The 25,275-nt window shown below is 44.2% G+C and overlaps 2 protein-coding genes across 2 annotated transcripts in view; one reads left to right on the plus strand and one right to left on the minus strand.

Moving 5' to 3' along the window:
• FOXJ3 (forkhead box J3) overlaps positions 1 to 21,612 on the minus strand; it is an 886,133-nt gene extending 864,521 nt beyond the window's left edge. Inside the window, exon 1 of the mRNA XM_063942940.1 lies at positions 21,490 to 21,612. The gene's annotated coding sequence lies outside the window, so the exon portion shown is untranslated. The remainder of the gene's footprint in view (positions 1 to 21,489) is intronic.
• Positions 1 to 25,275, plus strand: part of RIMKLA (ribosomal modification protein rimK like family member A) — a 477,074-nt gene that overhangs the window by 37,929 nt on the left and 413,870 nt on the right. The window lies entirely within an intron of this gene.

The raw sequence follows: 25,275 nt of genomic DNA on the forward strand, positions 1-25,275 counted from the left end.
AAGCGCAGACGTGTCCAAGCGTTTGCAGGGCAGGTGTCTGACGTCAATTCCGTGACTGGACAGGCTGAAGTGATCGCAGCGGCTGCGTAAGTTCAGACCTGTTTTTGTATCACTCGGCTGCACAAGCGTTCGCACACTTGCACAGCTAAAATACACTCCCCTGTGGGCGGCGACTATGCGTTTGCACGGCTGCTAAAAGTAGCTAGCGAGTGAATGACCCCCTTTGTCGTTAGTGCCAATGTACACCAAGACTGCCTGGTCATTCCCAGCCCCTACCAGTAATCTTTCTACCTGGTCAGCAATGTGTCATACCCGAGCACCCGGGAGACAACAGACTGTACGGCGATCATGGTCCTGGTAGCAGATTGCCCTGTCTGTCTTCCTGATAATAGAATCCCCTACCACCACAATCTGACTAGGTACCTCACTATCTTTTATCCCATCCGTGCTGGAGGGACCGTTCCTATGGTTGGTAGAGGGAACAGTCTCCTTTGGCTCCGTCGTTTCCTCGCTGCCATCCACAGAAACTTCGTCCAGTCGGGCAAATTTGTTGGGGTTTGGCAGATCAGAGATGTCCTGTCTCCCCCTCTTTTTCTGTGCGTGCGTATGCATGCATCAATGAATATTAGCATATGAATGGCGGCATGGCAGTGCGTATACACATAATGCATCGCAAGAACTCCGTGCCGTGCTACATTTTAGGGCAAGGATGTGTGAGGACACATCTGTAGTTGCCTGTTACTGCTTCCTCCTTTCTTAGAAAGTGTCTTTTTAATGTCAATTTGCATACGAATTTATTGAGATCAATGAAGGTCTCAAATTTGTTCAAACCCCTTGCTTAAGTAGGAAATTTTTGAATTGGTTAAGGTATGTCTTGAGGGATTGAATATTTCATTTGCTTTCTGGGTTGATTAGCACAGAGTTCTTTCAAGACCTCTCAAGTTGCGAAATCAGTAGCATGTCCGAAATATAAAGAACAAGACAGAGAGCCATGCAGTCTCAAGACATTTAAACCTACAACACAACTCTAATCCTGATGACTTGACCTTTAAGGCCATTGGATTGGTGAAACTAGGAAAAAGAGGAGGGGACTTGGCTAACAAACTATCCATATGCGAAATGCACTGGATATTCAATTAAAGACCTTCCATCCAACGGGCATCAAAGAAACCTACGAGATTGCCCCGTTTCTGTAAAGGTCCTGTCCGTCAGAGAAAATAACTCTACTCCACTGCTTTCAATCTCCGTCCCCCACCCCCCTCCCGAAATCCACTATACAGATTTCACCATATCGCCTTTTAATATCAGCACACATACCAGCCTACCACTTGTTACCGCAAAGTTATATGTTAAACTTCTACAGTCACATCATTACTGGCAACGCTCTATCTGGTCTTATCTTGGAAGCTAAGCAGTATGGGGCCTGACCAGTACCAGGGAGGGGGACAACCCGGGAATATCAGGTACTGTAGTATGAACAATAACTTGAATAACTTTAATAGCAATAGTTATAATATCATTAATAATAGTCACATGTATATATACTTTTTCACTGATGTGATCACATATAGTCACTATTAAGCCAACCATTATCTAAAAACATAGACCACACCCTTAGATACTTAATAGTAATATTAAACTGTATCTCACATGCACTATCACAATACTAATTATAATGATAAATGCACAAATAAACCATTAGCCACTCCCACTAGTCCCTTCCTTATCACCCATTGCCACAATAACATGTGGCTTATATGACTAAAGAAGTACAAATTGTTGGCTAAAGACCAATATAGCTACTAAAGGAAATGTATACATATAAACTTGCAATAGTATTATACCAGAGGTGTTTCTAGAGAGGAGGAGGCCCATGTGCAGGCTCCGTCTGGGTCCCCTCCTCTCTAGCCGATGGCAGCACTTAGCTCTGGGCACTAGGCTCCCTAGGTGACCCTAGCGCTTTCCCAGAGTCTACAGCACATGCGCAGATCTCTGGGAAAATGGTGTGGCAGCCATTTTTCCAGTGATTATTCTACTGTGCAAGTGCGACACAGCTGGAAAATGGCGCCGCGCCATTTTCCCAGTGATTTTGGCAGTGCTGCTTTAGTTCCGCGGGATTCCAGAGGGTAAGTATGAAAAATAATGGGTCCAGGGAGGGCCCGTGACCACTGCACACACTGCACCCATTATAAACTTATTTTTTTCTCTATTTCGATTTTCCATGTATATGGAGCTGATTCCCAGCATGAATTATGCACAAAAATTTCCTCCCTGTGGTCCACAAGAAAATATCTGCTGGTACTAGAGTCTAAGCCGACAGAAAGGAAGCGCATCACAGGAAGTCTGACGCTTTCCACCATAACGAACTTCCTTGACTCATACTCAGGCATGCGCAGACGATATCCAGAAGTGGGGAAGGAGCGCCGATCATGCCCAGAACACCGCCGCTGACACAGGAAATGTGGCGGAAGTGGCGCACTTAAACAAACAAATGGTGCTCCAAAAAGACTGTTTTAAACATTGTTTTATATAATCAAACACTTGTTTTTCATGTCCCTATAAGCATTTCAATCACTATATATATATATATATATATATATAGAGGCTGCATACCAGCTATCCAACATGTTTAGCACTTTATCCTATACCCCAACAGGAAGTGATTTCACTACCTGGTTTAGAAGTGTTTGGAGTATAAATTCGAGCCCCGTCCCATTTTACATTTAATGCACATATTTATATATATCTTTTTTTAATATCTACATGTAAAATCTATGTCCTCCCATTTTTATATATCCTGCTTTTGTAAAAATAAGATATCTATGTTATAATTTTAATTGGGTATCTGTTCTGTTTTATGTTCCATTTGCACAGAAACTTACCATTGCTATATATTTAGGGGTTAGTTAATGCCCTTACATTTAGGGAGTGTCTATATAATAGACTAATTTTGATAACCCATACTGCTGCTAGAAGACACCTCACAAGTTACATAGTTTATGAAGTTGAAAAAAGACAATTCGTCCATCGAGTTCAACCAATTTGTGTTCTCCTACTCTGTATTATTTTCAGGACTAATTTTATCTGTTAATAAAGTTGGCCATTGTGTTGCATTTCCTCATTTTATTATAACTATAGTACGTGATCTATCCACCATAACCCTGTATATTCTTATCCATTAGGAATTTATCTAGTCCATTCTTAAAAGTAGTGACCGAGTCTGTTATTACTGCTGTCTCAGGCAGGGAACAAACTCGTATTGTCCTAACTGTGAAAAAACCTTTTCGCCTCTGTCTGCGGAATCTCCTCTCCTCTAACCTAAGTGGGTGTCCACGTGTCTTCTGTGTTGATCTTACATAAAAACAGATCCCCCGCAAGCTCTGTGTATTGTCCCCTTAAATATTTATAAATGTTGATCATGTCGCCTCTTAATCTCCTCTTTTCCAGTGTGAACATTTCAAGCCTTGCAAGTCTTTCCTGGTATTCCAGCATCTCCATCCCCTTAATTAGTTTGGTCGCCCGCCTCTGAACCTTTTCTAGTTCCAGGATATCCTTTTTTTTAGTAAGGTGCCCAAAATTGTGCGCAGTATTCCAGATGGGGCCTCACTAGGGCTTTATATAGTGGCAGTATAACACTTTCATCCCTTGCATCAATACCCCTTTTTATGCATGCTAGTACCTTGTTTGCCTTTTTTGCTGCAATCCTACATTGGGTGCTGCTGCTAAGTTTGTTATCTATGTGAACACCTAAGTCTTTTTCCAGTGCAGAGTCCCCTAAAATCACCCCATTAAGTATGTAGGTGTTATTTTTGTTCTTGCTACCAAAGTGCATTACCTTGCACTTGTTTGTATTGAAACTCATTCTCCATTTTGCTGCCCATGATTCCAGTTTAAATAAATCGTTCTGGAGAGACTCAGCATCTCCCTCCTAATTTATAACCTTACATAGTTTGGTATCGTCTGCAAAAATTGACACCATGCTCTCTAGACCTTCTGCTAGATTGTTAATGAAAATGTTGAACAATAGTGGTCTGAGTACAGACCCTTGTGGCACACCACTTAGTACTTCAGTCCAATTTGAAAAAGTTCCATTAACCACAACGCGCTGTTCCCTATTATCTAACCAATTACTAACCCAAGTTCATATTGTGCTTCCTAGCCTCAGTTCATGTAACTTATAGCTATGTCTCATGTGTGGCTCTGTGTCGAAAGCTTTAGCAAAGTCTAAAAAGATTACATCCGGTTGGCGGGAAGGCTGGTGAGGCGGAACAAGAGCGGCGGCCCAACGTTTCCCCTGCTGACCGGCCCGCAATCCCTGCCTGGCCGTTTACGTCCACCCCCTCCCCGGTGGTGGCCTCTGGGACGGACCCGCTGGGGGACGTGGCTGGATTGCTGGAGACATCTTTGAACCGAGGACCCACGGGACTCCCTGCCCGGCGGTCAACCTGCTGCAGCGGCTGACCCGGCTCTCGCCTCGGGACCGCAGGTGGGACTCGACGCAAGGTGACGGGATCGGAGGTCCCTGCTACTCCACCGACTGACTCCTGCGGCTCACTCTGCCCACCAGCGCGCCGATCGCGACTCACCACCGGCGGCGGTGCTTGCCGGATCTCGGCGCTGCGGAGACCTCGTGGCGACTGCCGCGGCTGCACAACCCTCCACTGCCTGCTGATATTGCCCGTCTGCCGGCCGCTGGAGACTTACCTGCGGGGGCCCGTTAGCCTACTGGTGGAGACATTTGACGGGGAGACACTTGATATTCGCGGCAGGGCTGCGCTGCCTAACCACAGCCGTATCTCACCCCCGCATCAGTATCCGGCCACTGACCTCTCTACAAACCTACATATGGTCCCTGGCTCGTTCTAAATGACCCGGACAACAGCGCTCCAGGAACACCCAGGTGATCGGACCCGGCGGGGCACCCCCCTGTCGTCCCGCTCTGATCTCCCCCTTGCTTGATCTACCTGCTAGAGTCTATATCTGAGTACCTGGGCTCATCCGGCAATAAAACTTGGAATTATGAGATCTCCAGCAGTGATACCTACATTCTCCGGATAGGACACCTGGATACATCCCACCCCAGGTACTAATACTGTTTGTCTCCCCCGCTGCTTTCCATTAACACTCTCCATACCCTTATACTCTGAACCGTTCCCTCCTTGTGTATTTTCCATCCCCCCCTGCATACCTCCCTTCCTTACTTGTCCAGTGGCCCTCTCTGATACCTCTCTTTCTATTGCAATTAGTTTATATAGGACACTAGTCGGGGTGCTCTATTAGTCTCCCCAATATTTTGACCGGAGTGGAGAAACTGGAGACTCTGAACTGCTACTGTATCGTATCTTTGGACATTGTGACTGTGTTTTGCCTGTTCTCACGGCTGATCTACACAACATCCTTTCTGCTAAAATTTGTGTGCAGTATATACTTAAAGGAATTTAGATAGATTATTTTCTGTGGGCTGCTGCCCTCTGGTGGTGCTCTATGTAACACCCACACACTAAAAAGCTGATTTATATGTCATTTTGTTTTTATTTTTGTTTTTTTTGTTATTTTTCTTCCCTTTTTTAAGAAGGGGGAGGGAAAAGGAAAAAAAAAAAAAAAAGAAGGATATATTTAGCTGTATTTCCGCTGGCTATCTGGTGAGTGAATGTAATACGCTGCAATTTGTGATACTCATACGCTAAAGGCTGCAGTCAATGTCTTCATACCTTACAATGTTAATGTGATAGCCAAGACTTGGAATGTAATTAACTAATTGCCCTCAATTTGACCCCTACCCGCACTAATCAAACAGATATATTTTTTCTCGTTATCGACCTCCTCTCTTTATAACCTTCATAACTGTCCTCCTCTAAAGGGGTATGGACAAATTTGTCGATAAAATCATGCCTCCCAAACAACAGAATAACGCAAACAAGGCTCCCAAAACAAAACCCAATGCTCAAAAATCTGGGCCACCATCCCCATCTCTCTCGGAAAGCGATAGCCTAGACTCCCCGGGAACGTCTGTCACCCCCCTGATGGCAAAAGAAATAGCAGATTTCATGATGCCACTTATGGATAAACGTTTTGAAGACCTCCAGACGCGACTAGAGGCCGGTCTTACTCGCATAGATTCTCACGCTTCCCATATAACCGCCTTAGAAACCAGAGTTAGTGACGTAGAGGACCGCCTAGACTCTTGTCAGGAGGGTGGAGAGAGCAACGACAGGGCTATCATACAATTACAAGAAAAGGTAGACGAACTAGAAAATAGGTCCCGACGGAACAATCTGAGATTCATAGGTGTTCCGGAATCTATAATCGGCCAGAATTTAACAACTTTTCTCACGGTTGATCTACCTAAAGAATTGGGAGTTTTGAATGACCTAGAGGTTCCCCATATCGAAAGAGCCCATAGAATTGGCATAGAACGAGAGGGTCTCGGGCGTAGGCCTCGCCCAGTCATAGCCCGCTACCTGGACTATAGAGCGAAAGAAAAGATCCTGGCGTCCTACCGTAGATCTCAGGGTCTAGTGGTGGGAGGGAATAAAATACTGATCTTCCAGGATTTTTCAGCGTCAGTCACGCAGAAACATAAAGAATTTTCAGAGATATGCACCTTCCTTCATGGTGAAAAAATCAGATTTTCTTTGCTCTATCCAGCAAAATTAAGGGTGATAGAGGATGGAAAGCCAATTTACTTTTCTAACCCACTGGAGGCTAAAACATACTTTAGGCCCCCTCAACTGTCCCCTCACTCTCCTCGTAGATGACTTATAGACACAAAAAGGTCGATTACAGGGTAGGGGAACCATAATCACTATAGATTCCCTGAAATAAGGCTATAGAACTATTGATGAAACGCTTCCTCTGTTACTGGAATTGTTTTATTCTTGTTTGTTTTTGTTATATGTCTAATTTGAGTTTCAGGTGCGCACATCTAATTTTAGATGATGCCCACCAACGTACTGGTTTGTTTGAAAATTTGAAAAGTAGGTGTTTAGAGGTAACTTGGAAAATACTTCTTAGTAGTATATTACTCACTGCGGGTCCTGGGAGACAGCTATGGATCTTTTTTATCTCTGGGTTCCCTACCTTCCATATCAAAATGGGTGTTGGTGGCCCCCTTACCATTTGGGGGGTGTACTATCCCCGAAATCTCCTACCTGGTGACATCCCCTTATGGATACTTGACCCCTGGTGGGGGGATGGGTAGTCATGTCGTCTCCACATTTAGATAGTGATAGCCCCCCCACATTCAAACCTTTACACATAATATCATGGAACGTGGGTGGACTTAATACTCCGGTAAAAAGAAAGAGAGTTATTACCCACCTTAAACGATTTACCCCAGATGTCATATTTTTGCAAGAAACACATTGGATCTCCACAGAGGAAAATACACTTAAAGCCCCGTGGCTGGGCACATGTGTATCCGCCCCTCACCATCGTAAGGCGAGAGGAGTAGCGATAATATTTCACAAAGACCTCCCGGTCACCATCCTGGGACAGATTATAGATCCGGAGGGTCGTTACATCATACTGGACATTGACTTATACCATACTCAATACACTTTAGTCAACCTATATGCCCCTAATATAAATCCACATATATTTATCCGAGACCTTGGCCACATCCTCCAGGGCAGGACGAATCATACCCTTATTGTAGGGGGAGACTTTAATATGGTTGAAGATCCATCTTTAGATAAAAGGCCACCAGGACACAGACCCTCTAACTTCTATGCTCACCTATACCAGTCCTTCAAGCTAGACTTAGGCCTATCAGATCCCTGGCGCCTCTTGAACCCTACAGACAAAACATGCACACACCTATCAATGGTACATGGGTCTCTCTCACGTATCGATAGAATCCTTATCTCGGATACTCTATTCAATAATATAACTCACACAGATATTCATGATATAATGGTGTCGGATCATGCTCCGGTTTCCATATCTCTGACTCACACACACATGCACCCCCGTAATCGAATATGGAGATTTTCGCACTATCTAGCACAATCTGACGAGTTCAAGACCTACCTGATCAGTCATTGGACTAACTATGTCGATGATAACCTTGAACACTGGGAGAATCCCATCCTCTTCTGGAACGCCTCTAAGGCGGTTATGAGGGGACACATAATTAACTACGTCTCACAAAAAAACAAAAACGCTAGGAAGGAATACGAAACACTCCGTGCTGAGATGCAAACCTCCTTTGCCCAATACACTAATGCACCTTCGGTTGAGACTAAAACCTTGTATAAACAGGCGCGCCAACTACTGGAGACATATCTTATCACTAAGGCAAAACAGTCAATAGACTTTACACGGAACAAATACTACCGCTGGGGTAATAAAGCAGGGAAACTATTAGCAACAATGTCTAGGCCATTCAGAAAACGGCACATTATTACCACTTTAAAACATCCTGAAACGGGAGCCCTATTGACCAAGTCTTCAGAAATAAACGCACAATTCCGTCACTACTTTGAAAAGGCGTTTCGCTCAACCCCTATAAATCTAACTGACCAGATAACTATTCTCTCAGACTCAGTGCTCCCTAAACTGACGTCGGATCAGAGAGAAGCGCTTGCAGGCCCGATAAGCATGTAAGAAATCAATGAGACTATATCTAACCTTCCTAATGGAAAAAACCCAGGACCTGATGGTCTTTCAAGTGACTACTACCGAATTCTACAAGTTCACCTTACACCGACCTTGCTAGAATTATTTAGGTCCATACATGAGAAGAAAACTCCCTGTCCATCCTTTAATGAGGCTTTCATGAATTTACTTCCCAAGCCTGATAAAGACCCGAGCTTGTTGACTTCTTACAGGCCTATAAGCCTGTTAAATGTAGATTACAAAATACTAGCCAAAATAATGGCATCACGTCTACAGACTATATTGCCATCCATCCTCTCGGATCATCAAATGGGATTCGTACAGGGGCATCATGCAGTTAAGGCGATTAGAACGGCCATAGCGGCGGTTGTAGTGGCCCAAAACCGAACACCCACTCAAAATATACTAGTCAGCCTTGACATTCATAGGGCCTTCGACTCAATATTATGGTCACACCTATATACTGTATTAGAAAAAAGGGACTTTGATGATACATTTATAAATCTAATAAAGTGCATATATCATGATCCCAAAACCTCCCTACTGGTAAATGGCCTCATAAGCCCAAGAATAACAATAGAAAGAGGCACCCGCCAGGGTTGCCCCTTATCACCCCTCCTCTTTAACATAGCACTAGATCCCCTATTGCGCACTCTTCAACAATGGCATGTCTTCCAGGGCGTCAGGATTGGAAGCAGGGAAATAAAGATCTCTGCATTCGCAGATGACATATTGTTGTACATATCTAACCCGGAACACTCCTTAGATCAAATTTTACAAATGATCCACTTATATGGTTCCATATCGGGCCTACAACTAAATATGGACAAGTCAGTGGCAATGCTCCTTAAGGGCACAGCGACCCAGCCCCAATGGGCGTCTCATTTGCCTATACAATGGGCCAGAACATCTATCCCTTACTTAGGAATTATTCTACCCAGAAATTCGGCCAACTTATACCAGTTCAATATCAAAAAGATAATACATACCCTTATGGACGACGTAAGGCGCTGGGAGCGCCTACCGCTCTCCTTTCTGGGGCGGGCAGATCTCTTAAAAATGGTAGCAATGCCTAGAATACTACACCCAATACAAAACCTTCCAATAATTTTGACTAAAACGGACACTGCTCAACTAAACGCTTCCATTAGAAAATTCATATGGAAGGGAGGGCGCGCACGCATAGCATTGCGGAAATTACACCAACCAAAATCAAATGGCGGGATAAATTTTCCTGACATCACGGGGTATAATCAATCAGCTCTCTTGCGACATTTAAGAGATTGGTTACAAAGGACATCGATTTATACCGATGTCTCTTTGGAACAAGAGTTTCTGAAGGACACAGCATTAATAGGCTTATTACACCAACACGATCGAGAAGTGGAGGAACATATCAAATTGAATCCTTTACTTTGGTCAACACGGAGGCTTTGGCATATCTTACGTCACAAAGCTGGACTTAATGGTTTCTATTCCCTACACCTACCCCTGGTCAAAAATCCCCAATTTCTAGACGGCATGGCTGCCCATCCCTTCACTCTATGGAGACTTGGGGGAGTGGAAAACATAAGGACTCTGGTATCAAAGGAGAAACGCTCTCTCACTTTCACAGAACTATCCACTAACTACGCTATGGTTAGACCTTACCCTTTGGCCTTCTTACAGGCACGCTTTTATACACACCACGTCATACAACACTTTTCTGAAAAAGACTGGGACAACCCCCTAGACACCCTCTTGAAGAATGCAGTCCCTCAGCGTAGAGCTATCTCGATCCACTATACATTCTTAAGAGAGGTTATGGATCACACTAAAGTATCGGGAGGAGTGGCGGGGTGGTTGGTTCACTTTCCTGAACTAACAATTCCAGACTTGGAAAAGGCACTTATATATTCCCGTAAAACACTTCCTTCTAGCATGTATACCGAACTATTCCTGAACATATTTCATAATGCATACCTTTCTCCACTGCATAGATTCCACATGGGAACCTCCTCAACTCACAACTGCCCCAGGTGTCACCAGGGGGAGGCAGACAACTACCATTGTCTATGGGCTTGCCCTATAGTAAAGTACTTTTGGCACCTGGTACGTCGGTATACAGAATTGAAATTAACAAATTTTGTACCGTTTACCCCGGAGTGGGCAATTTTTGGAATGATCAATCCGACGCTACGAATCACTCCAGGTAGTAAGAAATTACTACTGGCTATTAGCGCAGCAGGTAAAAAAACTATATTACAAAGCTGGCTTGATAGTTCACCCCCGCAATTACCCTTATTTTTTAATAAATTATATTTTCTCTTTCGAATGGACTGGAGGGAAACAATCCTGCATAAAGAAAAAGAAGTGGAGCGCTTTTTCTCGCTCTGGGAATCATATATAGATACTCTTCCACTCATAATTAGAAATCAGATTCATTACAGTCTTAAAGATACCACCTGGTATCTTACCAGGCTAATAACACAAGATCCTCCGATTGCCTTAACATAGGAGAGGAGAGGAGGGGGGGCCCCCCTGCATTTTACCTTCAGGCCCGGGTAGTGTTTAGGGACCCGCAGTCTTAATTAGTCCTAATTAATCATTCAGTTGAATGCTAATCTTAATATGTCTAAATGCAATGTCTGGAACTTTACTATTGACGACAATTGTTGTTAATGAAATACAACAAGTTTTACTTGAAACTGGGAATTCTATACTATAAGCATTGAATGGTGGAATTGAATTAAGCATTGTCCCATGTACCAGAGTTTGTACCATTATTTGATATTCGCCTCGCTTATGTTCAACGTTTAAATTTATCAAAGTGACATTGTAATTACTGTAATCTACTACTGTCATTTCCTTGTTGCCTCAATAAAAAATAATTAAAAAAAAAAAAAGATTACATCCATCACCTTACCCTGATCAAGGTTCGCACTGATTCATAAAAGCCTAGTAAGTTTGTTTGACATGATCCATCCTTCACAAATCCATGTTGGTTCCTAATAATAATCTTTTTGGCTTCAAGGATCTTCTGTATACTAACCCTTAGAATGCTTTCTAGCACTTTCTCCACTATAGATGTAAAACTAACTGGTCTATAATTGCCTGGTTCAGCTTTACTTCCCTTTTTGAAGATTGGCACTTCTTCCGCTATACGCCAGTCTTTGGGAACCATGCCTGATGTAATTGAATCATTGAAGATTAAAAATAGAGGTCTTGCTAATTTGGAGCGTAGCTTCATGAGAACCATTGGGTGAATACTGTGTGAACCAGGTGACTTATTAATCTTAATTTTTTTCAATCGGTCACAGACTTCCTCCTCACTTAAATAAGCACTTAGCGGTGGGACATTATCCTTCTTGAGGTTGGGTGTTAGTTCATGCATCTGGTCCTCTATAGTAAATACTGATGAAAAAAACTTGTTTAATTTATCCGCCTAGTCATTATCGTTTTTAATTAAGCCTCCCAGTTTATCCTTTAAAGGGCCTATACTCTCCTTCTTTAATCTTTTGCTGTTGATATATTTTAAAAAAAAAATTGGGGTTTAATTTACTTTCCTTTGCTACTGGCTTTTCAGTTTCTACTTTAGCCACTCTTATTTCTTTTTTGCATATTTTGTTGCAAGCCTTATCGTTCTGGAATGACTCTACCTTCCCGTCTGATTTGTATTTTTTGAATGCTCGCCTTTTTTTGCCCATTAATTCCTTAATATTTTTGTTAAGCCACATTGGTTTGGAGTATTTAGTCCTTTGTTTGCTGCCCATGGGAATACATTTATGAGTAATCTCATCGAGCAAGGATTTTGATGCCTCTCATTTCTCCATAGTGTTTTTTCCTTGAAACAAAATTCCCATTCATTATCCCTTAAAGCTTTCCTCATCATGTCAAGGTTGGCTTTGCTGAAGTTCACAGTCCTAGTTGAACCTATATAGGACTGCTTGTGAAAATTGATATTGAATGTGAACATATTGTGGTAGCTGTTTCCTATGGGCTCTCCTACTATAATACAGTATTTGATATTAAATCTCCATTGTTTGCCAATAACAGCTCTAAGATTGCATTGTACCTAGTGGGTTCCTCGATTAGTTGAAGTAAGTAGTTATCATTTAGTGTGTTTAAAAACATATTACCCCTAGCAATATCACATGAATCGTTTGTCCAATTTATCTCCGGATAGTTAAAATCTCCCATCACTATTACATCACCTTCTCCTGCCGCTTTATCAATTTGCTTCAGCAACATTTCCTCATCAGATACATTAATGCCAGGGGGCTTGTAGCATAGCCCCAATACTATCTTTTTCTTTTCCTTTCCCACGCATGCAATTTCAACCCATAACGTCTCAACAGTGTTTACAGTTTTCTCATGAATATCCTCCCGTACGTCAGGTTTTAAAAATGGCTTTACGTAAAGACATACCCTCCGCCCCGTTTGTTTGATCTGTCTCTCCTGAACAGCGTATAACTCTCCATATTAATTGACCAGACATGAGATCCGTCCCACCAGGTTTCAGTAATGCCTATAATATCGTACTGATTGCTTGCGGCAAGGACTTCTAGTTCCCTCATTGCATTTACATACATACAATTAAGATAAGTATTTCCCCTTACGCAAGGGACATCATTTTCTGTATGCAGTAACGATGACCCATAATCGTCACTAGTCCGTGATTTGGCAATACCCTTGGTAATACCCTTATTAGTACCCTTATCAATAGCCGTAGAGTCTGCTATTTATCTCCCCCCTTCACCCCATTTGGTTCACTAACACCATCTTTACTATTCTCCCTGCATGACCAGTAGTTTCTAACTAAACCCTCCCCACAGGCACCTAGTTTAAAATCTCCTCCATCCTTCTAACCATCCTTCCCCCCAGCACCGCTGCCCCCTCCTCATTCATTTGCAATCCAACGCGACAAAAAAGATGGCGCCTGACTGAGAAGTCCACCAAGTATTCCATGAACACAAACCCCTCTTTCCTACATCAGTCCATAAGCCACACATTTACCTCCCTAATCTCCCTCTGCCTCCCTGGGCTAGCGTGTGGCATGGGTAATATTTTGGAAAATATTACCTTAGATGTCCTTGCCTTAAGTTTCTTGCCTAAGTACCTAAAATCTTTCTTAAAGACATCCCACCTTCCACTAATTTTGTCATTGGTGCCAACATGCACCAATACCGCCGGGTCATTCCCAGCCCCTCCCAACAATCTATCTACCCGGCCCACGATGTGCCACACCCGAGTACCCGGGAGACAACAGACTGTACGGCAATCATATTCCCAGTAGCAGATTGCCCTATCTGCCTTCCTGATAATAGAATCCCCTACCACCACTATCTGACTAGGTACCTCACTATCTTTTATCCCAACTGCGCCAGAGGGACCGCTCCTCTGGTTGCTAGAGGGAACAGTCTCCTCCAACACCGTCATTTCCATAATACCATCTACCAAATCTTCATCCAATCGGGCAAATTTGTTGGGGTTTGGTAGTTCAGAGATGTCGTGCCACCTCCTCTTTTTCTTCCTTCTAACTGTGACCCAGCTAGCTGCCTGGTCATCCTCATCTACCAGTGACCCCTCCTGCAACTCCTCCACCGTTCCATCTAAGCCTTGCTCGAGATTGTGAATCTCCCTCAGACGCGTGACAGTTTGCTCCTGATCAGTTACCTGGGCTTCCAGGGCAGTCGTTCGCACATACTTCGTGCAGATGTATTCACACTGGGACGGTTGCTCCAGGTGTGCATGCATCTTGCACGACATTAACTGAGTGAGATTCTCAATCGCGGCCACACCCATTTTTTTATTTTTTTATTTAATTAAACGCTAACTCCCTGTTACCTTTAACAAAACAATACAAACTACAGTATACTAGACAATATAGTACTCTTGACGACAGAAGGAGTGTGAACAGCCAGCATTTTTTTCCACACCATCTCAGCACACAATACTAATTCTGGAAAAAGGTAATTTTTTTCTTAAAAATATTTTGAATAAATTAACTCAGAGATTAGTCTGGATGGTTGTGGTTTTCCATCTAAGTCTTTTTTAAGTTTTGTACTTTGGTCTTTGTATTATTTTTTATCCATCCATACATGTAAAAAAAATTTGGAGCGTATCCTGGGTTTTTAATAACCAATTGTTTTTCCCCCCACCTGTTTGGGGTTTTGTACAATAAAACTTTTTTCTTTTAACACGTAATGTTGGACATTACCTTTTTTTGGAATATATGAAATAAAAACTCTGGCCAGGACCATCTGGGTAAAAGCTACCAGGAAAAAGATACCTTGATGTGTTTTAACAACAGAAACAACATTGTGAGTTGGGGTACGCAAATTATAATTACGATCTAGAAAATTCCAAAAGATACCTTGATGTGCCTGTATTTTCCCGATTTCTAGTAAGTCGGGTACGTCTATATCACCATTGCATAGTGGCAACATTTAGTTGGGAATAAAAAGTACGCACGGCTATATTTTGGAAAATTAATTCCTAATATTTATGACCGATTGTACTACACATTGGATATCTCTTGTTCCCCTTTTCTATGTATGAGTTCGACGACAAGGCCTAAGTAACCTGAAGAGGTGCAGGGGGAACATGTGAAAGATACCTTGATATGCTTCACAACTTCCAGTGACATTGTGAGTTTGGTACGCTGATTTTTTCCGGCTAAAGATACCTTTATGAGCTTTATTCATCTTTTGTCTATAGTGAGTGTGGTACGCTCCCTCTTGCTTATATATTAACTACGGCTGATAGACTAGTGCCGGAATCCCGACACCTGTCTTGCTTATATTTTAACTACGGCTGATACACCTTTTTATGTATGCTGCAAAAATCTGTTAGAATTGAACACGAAGCACTTTTTAAGTAGAAATCATGTTTATATAAAATATTGTGTATGAAACTGTATCACACTATATTCTTTTTCTTTTGTTTAAAAACTTCCTTTATATATCTCATCATTTTGAGTGGAAGTCAAGCACGGAGTGGATCAAGAGAGAGATACGAAAGCATCTAGCAAAAAGGAATGCATTTTACATATAAGAACTTTATGTTTATTATTTGAAGCGCCCAAGGTTGTATATCCCCCATTTGTATTAAATACAGTACTCTTGGCTAGCTGTGAAGAAAAACAATAATCACGACAGTACAATTACAGAAAAGTAATTTGTCATTCAAATCAAGGAGAGGGGGAGAGAGAAAAGAAGAAAAACACTTATGTACTATACAATATACAATAATTCAAAACAGTAATATAAAGTTGGTTGTCTGATACTTACAAGTGGTTTGATATTGTTAAAAATGGTGAGCTACTAACAGTATATGTGCCTCCACTCAAGTCTTTGTGTTTGGACAAATTCCCTTGAAGCGGACCTGAGAAAGTCTTCAAGGTAAATGAGAGATGTGTATAACAGTATTACTTATTTCCTGATACTTGTACTTCTGTCTCCTTCTAGCCTTATTGTCCAAATGCTTTGTTACATAATTCAGTAATCACACCATTAAATTCAAATAACTACAAGCAGGGTTCGGTACTAGGTGTTCGGCTCCCTCCTGCAAACAATAAATTTGTGACCTCCCTCCCATACTTTACAAAGGGATAATGTGCTGCAAAAAAGGGGTGTGGTCTCACAAGGGGCATGTCCACACAATAATAACCACACTAGCCTCAATGTAGCACAATTTTATTCACATTACACCACATAGTAGTGCCCCTTATTCACGTTAAGCTACACAGTAGTGCCCCTTATACACAATGATCGCAATAGTAGTGCCCCTTATACACATAATCCCCCTGTAGTAGTGCCCCGTATACACATAATGCTCACAGTAGTATTGCCCCTTATACATAACCCTCCTGTAGTAGCACCACCTTATATACATAATGCACACGGGTAGCAGGTGCCACTGAGAGGGTTGCACTGGCACTGTATACATTACTAATAGGGGTCTGAGAGAGGACAGGGAGAGAGGATGGGGTCTAAGAGGAGTGGTGGTTTACTCTCTCTAAATCGATGGTAATCATGGATTGCCTTGCATCTTTTGCTTGAGAAGGATGCATGTCAGGAGACCAGTGCCGGAATCCCGACACCTGTCAGAATGTCGGCACCAGAATCCTGAATGTAAGTATGCCGGGGAGGGTAAGAGTTGGGCTGCGAGAGGAAGTCTTAGGGATAGGCTGTGTTGAGGGAGGGTTAAGCTGTTGGGAGGGAGGATTAGGGATAGGCTGCCGGTGGTGAGGGTTAGAGTTAGCATGGAAGGGATAGGCTGTGAGGAGGGAAGTTAGTTTTAGGGTAGGGGTTGGGCTGTGGGGAGGGAGGGTTAGGGTTAGGCTGTGGGAGGGAGCATTAGGGTTAGGATGCGGGGATGGAGGATTAGGATGCGAGGATGGAGGGTTAGGGTTAGACTCGGAGGGGAGGCTTAGGCTGTTGAAAGAAGAGTTAGGCTGTGGTAGGGGAGGATTAGGCTGCAGGGGTGGGTTAGGCTGCAGGAGGGACAGGGCAAGGCTGCGGGAAGGAGGATTAGGAATAGGCTGAGGGAAGGGGAGAGGTAGGGTTAGGCTGTGGGAGGAGGGTTAGGCTGCGGGAGAAGGGTTAGGCTGAGGGAGGGTTACAGTTAGGCTGTGGGGGTTAGGGTTAGGCTGTGGAGAGGGAGGGCTAGGGTTAGGCTGAGGGAGGGGAGGGTTAGAGTAAGGCTGCGAGGGGGAGTGTTAGGGTTAGGCTGAGGTAGGGGAGGGTTAGGCTTAGGCTGCAGGGGGAGGGTTAGGCAGCGGGAGGTTTTGGTTAGGCTGCAAGGGGAGGATTAGGTTGAAGGGGGTTAGGGTTAGACTGTGTGGGGGAGGGTTAGGCTGCAGGGGGGTGGGGCTTAGGATGTGGGGGGAGGGCACGGTTACAGTTAGGCTGTGTGGGGGGGGTAGGCTGCAGGGAGGAGGGTTAGGATTACACTGCAGTACCTTCTGGTTTTTGGTGTCCTGGAATCCTCCATCAGTCCATCAGCCTGAAGTCCTGGTACTTAAGATCACTCTCCCCAGGCCGGCTGTGAGCTGCTTAGCAGAAGGGTGAGCCCAATCTGAACACTAAATCCTCTCTCAGGAGAGCAGAGTCCAGGCAAGGGCAGTGAACGACATCCCTCCATGGAGCCTCCGCGGTAAAAGTCTCATCCCCCTTTCTGCATTCTTTGATGCTGCTCAGGGCTCCACCTCCTGTACACTGCAGGGAACCCTACCGTGGCACTAACAGCAGCCTGCTAACTATAACACAGCCTGTGCTACTTATATGGAGCCCTACATTATATCCAGCTGTGGCTCCGCTGATCATACTGTATGCCCGCCTCCCTCCACAAACCCGATAGTAGCCAGCAGTGTGAGAGAAGAATCCGCTCCCTATCAGCAGAGTTATACAGGGAGTGGATATTCAAGGAAGCTGTGCAGGCTCCAGCGCTGAAACGTACCCAGACGCCGGTGACACAGCCAGAAGGAGGAGGCGCCGCTCTTCAAATTGCTGCCACCTCTCAGTCTGAAAAGCACAACTGCAGCAACGGTGGACCCAGTTGCTGGGTAGCAGAGCGGGGAGAGTGCCTACCTAGAGTGCATACCCTTGCTAAGTGGGATCCGCTGGCTCTGGGGGGGGTAACACAGTGACAGAACACAGAGGGGGAGGGTTGGGGGAGACAAAGTGACAGAACACGTGGGGGGGGGGAGGAGAAGAGAGTACAGCAAGAATTCATGTGTCTGCATTATCAATGAGATCCCGGAGTCTCAGTGGGTAAGCTTCCCCATGCCCTCCACTGGGCCTGATGTCACCCACTGAACCAATGTGTTGGAAAAATAGGGGCGCTAAACTCAGGTTATATCTCCCCCCAAGTTAAAAACAGTCTCACATCCCTGCCCACACAAATATTCACACACACAAACACACACACACACTGTACACTTTCTGTCTCTAACTCACTTTTTTCATCCACTGATCTGTCTATCTGGCTGGCTGGCAGGCATGATGGATCTGTAGCAGTCTGGTCCCATGTAGCCCCGTCCCCTCACGCAGTGTAGCTCCTCCCCCTTTTCATCTGAACACTGCCGTTGTCACAGGGGAGGGGGGAGGAGGAGGAGGCTACAAGCTGACGGCGCTGTTGCCTGTCAGTGTCCTAGGAAGTTAGGAATATAACCTGCATTTCTGGAAATATATTCCTGTAGTATCACTGCTATACCGATCCACAATTGTTCAGTTTCTGAATCCAAGAATTACAGCTGTTCTCTCTTCATTTGCTACAGTGTAGTACTTCAGTTTCCAAATAATTCATCATTTACAGATGGAGCCACGCGAATCGTGGCTCTGTCTGCAACTAGATGCACCCTGCCAGGCGCACTGCCGGGAACGAACGGGACGCGTGTGCATCGTAGAGGTTCACTTTGAATGGGAGTGTCTGTGTACGTCTAGGCACGCTGCTCGCCCCCGCCTGTGATGCAGCGGCTTCATCTCTATGTACTGTATCAGGCAGATGAATAATAGACAGAAGAAGTTGCTCCTTTATTACCGCCTGCCCCAGTCACGGTATATAATAGGATCTCACTGTACCACCATTACTCCTCAGTAATCTCTCTAGTCTCACTTTTTATCTCCACTTAACTCACTTTCTTCACTGTAATTCAGGGGCCTCTTTATCACCATCCGCATCCAGGATGAGGATGACAGGTGATAAAATTGCCCAAACTCGCACTGAGATAATTGATTACATCACAGGGATGTATCAATTATCGCATGCAGGTACAGAGCTTGCAGCATCGTCGGGGTATTTTTCTGAAAAAATACCCCGATGTACTGCTGCGCATGCGCCGCCCCCGCCGACATCACCGCTAACGCCGCTGCCCGGTCGACACCCCCCCCCCCATCGAGACTACCCCCCAGCAGGATAATATACTCACCTGTCCAGGGAGCCAGACCGCGCTGCACCTGCTGGGCTACCGGGGGCCGTATCTTGTCTGTTGCTGTGACCCCGGTGCTGTAATGTGCGCTGCAGCTTTGCAGAATCGCTTCACTGCATAGGGATCACATTGCAGCACATGGGGGATCCGGCACCGCTCAGCAGAGCAGCGGACACCGGCTCCCTGGATAGGTGAGTATGGGGGGGGGGGGGGTTACTTTTTTTTTTTTTTTTTCACTGTGATCACACATAGCTGATCACTGGAGCTGGGTCCCGCTCAGCTTTCTCTGCCTGAGCTGGCGAGATTATCACAGGGCACACTGCGGTATTTTTAAACATTTTTTTTAAAGTGAATTTGGCCACATCACATTTCCCATTATAAGTATGGGGAATTGATGTGGATTACTAAAAAAAAGTGAATTAAAGGGTTTGGAGCAGTTTTTCATGAAAACTGTTCCAAATGCCCTTTAATACATTCAGGTGATACTAAAATAATATGAAAAGGGTGTGAAAAATTTTAGTAAAAATAATGTTAATAAACAGATCCCTAAGTCCATAACAATGAGGGGAATAGTAGATTAAAAAGCATTTTTAGTGCATTTAAATATTGCTTGTCTTTCCTTGTGACTGCACTTGTCCTTTCAGCTTGCGAAAAGATTCTTGTTGTATTATAAGGTTTAGCTTGATTGTTAAGGAGCCCCCCTCCGACTTTACCACTCACTGGGGGGAAAGTGCATGAACAGTGTAAATAGTGTTAGTATGTATTATTATGTGATGCACTATAAATTCCAGCAATAGCTTTTAGTACTCTTTGAGCTGCCTATTAACAGCTTCTTTATAGGCTGGCCACTATTTCAAAGTATTAGCCCTTGACCTGTTTGTAAGTGTGCAGAGTGCTCAGTGTATAGCTCACCACACCAGCTCAGCTCCTTAAGGCCAGTACTCACTGGCCGATGTCAGAGAGATGTGTGCTGAGCGAACCGCTCAGCACACATCTCTCCCGGTGCTCAGCACAGCGCGATCTGTGCTGAGCGTGCGGGGGGAGACGGGGGGGCCGCTCACTTCACCCAGCGGGTGAAGTGAGCGACCCGCTAGATTGGCCTGCATGCAGGCCAATCTAGCAGCAGCGATAGCGATGCGCGGGGCTGCGCATCGCTATCGCTGAGGGGGCTACACACGGAGCGATCGTGCTTAAAATCTAAGCAATCTAGTCAGATTGCTTAGATTTTAAGCAACGATCGCTCCGTGAGTACCCCCCTTTAGAGTTCCAGTGGTAACTGAGGGTGAATTTTGGCTCTACCCTTTGAAGGGGAACCACACCTCCTGGTCCTGCTGTGCCTGCCTCAATCCTCTACTGGTATATTAGGAGAGGTAGGAATGGCCATGGACCATTGATGATCCGAAATAATCGATGGTCTATGACCAATGGTAACTACTTTTTACCATCGATGGAGGAGTATTAGATGGTTTCCCACCATCAATGGTAAAGAGCGATCAAATATTTTTTTAATTTTTTCTCTGGGGTGTCAGGGACACAGAGCATAGCTCCACCCCCGGACACCCATGAAGCCACACCCCCAGGCTCTGATTGGCCCGCATCTACCTCAATACTAAAGTAATGGGGACCATCCATGGGCAAAACCATTGATGGTTCCCTTACAGATGGTTGGCCACCATCAAGGTTATCCACCGATGGTACCATCGATGGTAACCATCGATGGATAACCCACCGATGGCCATCCCTAAGGAGAGGCTTTTCCTTAAAGCGTGACTCCTCCTGTTATGGCCACCGATGCTCCACTTCCTGCAGCCGTCTCCTCCTCTAAAACATCACACAGCTGCCGGGTTTCCTCTTTATTATGCTGCCACCTATACACCAGACACCTCGCTTCAACACTGCTCTAGCCTGTTAAAGACTACTTCAGTCATCCCAAATAATGGTAAAGCTGTTTCTCTCACTGTTTAGCTTCTGAAGCAACATGTCCTGGCAGCTTTTTTCATGCTGTGTCAGATCTGACCGTTAACCAGCCTCCCCACACAGGTACTTGTGCACTCTCCTAACTGCCCTCCAGTCCTGGCACGTGCACTCTCCTAACTGCTCTCCAGTCCTGACAAGAAAGCTTCTAGAAAATTCTGCAAACAGTCATTACTCCCCCAACTTGTATCTCCATACAAAAATTCCGTTGCAGATATCCACAAACCCCTTAACCCTTAACAGCAATTTACCTAGATATTATTTACCACAGTTCTGCTTATATTTTAATTATATAAAACATAGTTACAGGTAACTATAGTCTCAGGTTACATCGAGATATCTATGTTATAATTTTGATTGGGCTATCTGATCTGTTTTATGTTCATGTGCACAGAAACTTACTATTGCTGTACATTTAAAGGTTTGTTAATGCCCTTAAATTAGGGAGTGTCTATATAATTGACTAATTTTGATAACCCATACTGCTGCTAGAAGACACCTCACAAGTGGCGCTGTACGCCCTCCATACACACACACACACACACACACACACACACACACACACACACACACACACACTACAGTCACATTATTATGACCACCAGCTAATGGCCAGAGTAACCGCTTCAGAACCCCTATAAGCAGCAGGGTTCGCTGAACTGTCATTTTAGACACACGTCTGTAGCCCCCATGTTCATTGTGATGGTGAGCTGCTCCACTGTAGCATGTCAGTCGGCCCACGCACACCTTCGTAGCCGACATTCACCTCTCACATCAATGGCATGTGGTGCTCCGCAGCTACCATGTCGGTTATTTGCAATGGTGCCATTTTTGTCCAGTCACGATACACCTTCACCACAGCAGCACACGAACATTTCACAAACTGCATTGTTTTAGAAATACTGCCGCCCCTGGCCCGAAAACCGTTAATCTTGTCTTTTTGCAACTCGGATACCCATGACAGCAATGAGTGATATGTGTGCAGATGGCCTAACGCACACCTTACATACCCACCAAACCAGTGCACCACACATGACATACTTCATGGGCTACATTCTGCTGACTTCAAATGTAGGAGGTGGTCATAATAATGTGACTCGACTGTATATATAGTTTATACAGTATATATAGATATCTAACTATCTGTTTAAAAAAGCATATGAAAGGAGTGCTTCATAGTGTAAAACAGCATTTAATAGAAGTTAATAGCATAACATAAAAACATATGGTAAGTATTGCTCGTACCAGACGACAGCAAGGTTACCACATGATTCCAAATAAAATCCCTAGGCCGTGACTAGAACCCTGCTCCTAGCTGTAACGTACTCCACAAACCCACCAATGGTCACCGAAGAAGACGGTAAGGGTGGGATCACAAACACCGGACACTCTGATAGGGATCGAGCTCCTCAGAAGGCTCTGCCCCCAACATGTTTCATCATCAACTTTGTCAGAGAGGTGGAGTCTGTGACTAGAACATCCCCCTATAAAGCCCTGCATAGCCAATGGTGTGTATTTTTCTCCCCCATTCATAAATTTTCCTTACTATGAACCAGCTGCCATTTCTATTAAGGAGCGTCAATCAGTACTGTGTAGCGATCATGGCTGTGGTTATTTGTGATTCCGGACTGGGCCTAGATACTGAGTCTGAACTTGAGAACTGAGGGCAGAATTGTGCAAGCTTGATATAAAATCTTCTCATGCAGACGTGGCTGAGAAGACTGAGGAGGGAATCACAAGGTGACCAACTACGTAGGTGCTGGAACACTGGTGAGGAGACCCACCAGTGCAATAGATAGCTGGGATGTCACCGGTATCAGAATGTCACTGGGATGAGGAGACCAGCGACTGAGTGGATAATGAATGCTCAGGAGTGAGTTAATAAGAACGCTGGGATTAGCTTAACCAGAGAAGCAGGTTTTCAGAACGCTGGGATTGACTTGACTAGTGAGGCAGGTTTTCAGAATGCTGGGATTGGCTTTCCAGCAAGGCAGGTTTTCGGAATGCTGGGATTGGCTTTCCAGCAAGGCGGGTTTTCAGAATGCTGGGATTGGCTTTCCAACACGGCAGGTTTTCAGAATGTTGGGATTGGCTTTCCAGCAAAGCAGGTTTTCAGAATGCTGGGATTGGCTTTCCAGCAAGGTAGGTTTTCAGAATGCTGGGATTGGTTTTTCAGCACAGTACTAATGCCGTGATGGTATGCAGAACAGTCCCTCAGGAACACTGGGAATGGCTTGCCAGTGAACCTGGATATGCTGCGGTGTTAATGCAGTAGTTGCACTTTAAGAACACCCAGGGAGTCAGGCACTGCTGTATATGAAATCTGCCCTCTGTCTATTACCAGCAAGAGATTCAGGAGCTCACAACAGGCTGAAAGACAACAAAGCACTGACAGTTTGCCAGTGCTGGGACTTGGGATTTATACCCCTTGCTCTCTGCTGACTGGATGAGAGAGTCACATGATGAGGAAGCGATTCCAGATTGGGCCTAGGATGACCAGCTGACCAGGAACTGTCATTGCGCTGTCTGTGGAGATCACCAGTGGGAACACTGGCGTGGCGTAGCTGCAGATGAACACTATGGCCGCCGGTCCTGTGGATGCTAATATGGAAGCTTCCGCAGGACACCGGGTGACTGCTCAGATGGCAGACAGCACCTGGGTTTGCGGCAGAGGTAAGATAAAGTGCGGCTGGGGAGTGCTGAGAGTCTCCATTTTGTGACAGTAGCCACTTCACAGACGTAAGGTTTACAAGGTGCTACAGTTACAATTTTTACAGGACTGTTTGAACAGTGTAGGCAATTTAATAAGACCATTATATATCATAACGTAAAACATCGATTTAAAGATGCCACCAGTAGGTTGATGCAATTGTTACTATATCATGGTTACCATATATCATTGTTACAGTATCATGGTTGACACTCGATGTTAGCTTGCAAGCTGCCACATAGTTTACAAAACTACATAAACTGATTACACATATCATCCCAGATACATATACAATGTACCAATATATGTGCAACATAACAGTTTCTTATCTATGCTACCAGAGACAATACATAAGATACAATTTGGAGAAACAAAATGAAGACAGGCAAACCTATCTAGGTAATGAAGAGGGTAATTTCTAAATCCTCATTTAACCTCTTAGGTTTCAATGTATTCAATGTAAGTATCCAATGGGTTTCTCTTTTGTCTAATTGATTTTCTCTGTTTCCTCCCATATTTCCAGTAATAATATGTTCGATCCCCTTAAACCACAAATCGTGCCCATCGCTGTGCCGCAAGTCTGGATATACCAGTCACCAAGACTTGCAGCACAGTAATGGGCACAATTTGTGCTTCAAGCCTAGCTGATATTTATATGGGCCAATGGGAAGTGATTAGTACCCTTTCTGAGAGATGATTAGTACCCTCTCTGAACATATTGTAACATTTAAAAGGGTCATAGATGACATCCTCATAGTGTGGAAAGGGAGTGAGAAGCAGTTTGAGTATTTTATAGATAAGATTAATATCAATATATTCAACCTCAAATTTACACATACCTTCAATGAAACGAAAATAGAATTACCTCATCCTGGACAGCACGGAATTTATGAAAACTGGTAAAGTAGATACTTGTACATTCTTTAAAAAGGTTGATGTTGTCAGCTGTGATGTCACATATTTTACGGGTGCTTCAAGTTCAACAGTTTGGCCCTGACTTTATTTAAATATTTCAAATGTTATACTCTCAACCGGAAGCACATTTAACAATTAATGGTCT

Source organism: Pseudophryne corroboree, chromosome 10 (assembly GCF_028390025.1).
Source record: "Pseudophryne corroboree isolate aPseCor3 chromosome 10, aPseCor3.hap2, whole genome shotgun sequence".
Classification (NCBI taxonomy): Eukaryota; Metazoa; Chordata; class Amphibia; order Anura; family Myobatrachidae; genus Pseudophryne; species Pseudophryne corroboree.